At 37.2% G+C, this 1,589-nt stretch overlaps 1 non-coding gene across 1 annotated transcript; it reads left to right on the plus strand.

Annotated features, from left to right (window-relative positions):
* Nucleotides 1–254: 254 nt before the first annotated feature.
* Nucleotides 255–360, plus strand: LOC132638968 (small nucleolar RNA R71). Its single transcript, XR_009582020.1, has one exon. It is a non-coding gene; the product is annotated as a small nucleolar RNA R71 (small nucleolar RNA).
* The last annotated feature ends 1,229 nt before the right edge of the window (nt 361–1,589 follow it).

A 1,589-nucleotide genomic window follows, 5' to 3' on the forward strand; every position in this document is an offset into this window, starting at 1 on the left:
TTGCAAGTTCTGTCAATGTTTGCTGGGTATCTTGATTCTCCTTCACTATATTCTAGTTCATAGCAATACCATACGGTACCACATCAGCATTGTTTGAGTGCCAAGCCTGATTATGAGTCGTCAGCTTGTTAAGTATGGTGGTCACTCGTCGATAAGTTTTGTTCATGAAAAAACCATCAGCTGCATTATTAGCAACTGACTGTGTCACTGGATCTAGCCCTCGGTAGAACTTCTCCATTAATATTTGTTCCGGAAAACCATGATTTGGGCTCTTCTGCAAATACTCCTTGAATCTCTCCCAGGCGTCATATAGTTGTTCCCCCGGTCGCTACTTAAATTCATATATCTTGTCACGAATTTCATCCTTCTTGCTAGGGGTACCACTTTGTGAGAAAAGCAGTCACCATCTCTACCCATGAAGTAATCGAATTTCAGGGCAGCTTCTCAAACCGTGTTCTTGCCTCTCCAGCTAAGGAATATTTGAATAACCTCAACCGAATAGCATCTTGTGGAACGTTGTTCTGGATGTGATTAGCACACACATCCACAAAATTCTGCAAATGACGTTAAGGGTCATTCTCGGTAGAGTTCCGAAAGTATCTCTCAAGTTTCAACAACTGGTATAGAGAGGAGTCAATTTTCGCAGTAGCAGCTCCAATTCGAGGCTGAACAATAGCAGATGCATAGTCCTCCTCTGGAACAAGATCAGCGAAAATATTCTCATCATCTGATTCATTCGCCTGATTGTTCAACCGATTCCCCTGGTTACCAGCACATTGATTTTGCTGATTTTGATTCATGTTCACCTAGTTTACACAGAGTAGCAAACAAGGTGTGATGGAATAAGCAAAAGACTTCAATCAAACCAAACACTATTTAGTAATTTCAAAACCGTATTCCCCGGCAACGGCGCCAAAATATGATACGCTCAAATTACACCTATTAATGGTATAACGCGGATGTTGTCAAATATAGTAACCCAACAAGTTTGGGGTCGAATCCCACAAGGAATATGGCGTGAAAAGGTTACTAAAGTCGTAGGATGCTAAGTTTTAGGTCTAATGTCTTAATCCGATGATTTTGGTAGTAGTTGGTTTTTCTATAACTAATTACTATCTACTTGCTTTGGTGGAAATTTATGGTAAAAGAAACTAAGGTTGTGTCCCTGTTAGATAGAGTGTATGATCAAGGGTATTGATCTTGATATACTTCTAATGGATCATTATATGAATGCACTTAATCTCTATATGAATCTCTACTATTTCCCAATAAATAAAGATTATGTCTTTCTATGATTTTCCCAAATATAAGAAAGTAAATATGAAGAACGATTAATCATGCCAAGTAAATTATTCTTATTCCTAAGTGAACTTATTAAACAAAGTTTAAAGCTTTGAGTTCTTGTTAGTTATTCTTACCAACCCTAATTATTTTCCCAAATAAATTAAGGTTTATGGCTTTAATCAATGTTTGAAACCATTAATTATGAATGAAGAATGAAGAATAACTAAACCCTAATAATCCATTATGTGTATATCAATCACAAACCCAATCACAAAACACCCATCATTGGGTTCACAACCCTAGTA

The sequence above is a fragment of the Lycium barbarum genome, chromosome 4 (genome assembly GCF_019175385.1).
Source record: "Lycium barbarum isolate Lr01 chromosome 4, ASM1917538v2, whole genome shotgun sequence".
Classification (NCBI taxonomy): domain Eukaryota; kingdom Viridiplantae; phylum Streptophyta; class Magnoliopsida; order Solanales; family Solanaceae; genus Lycium; species Lycium barbarum.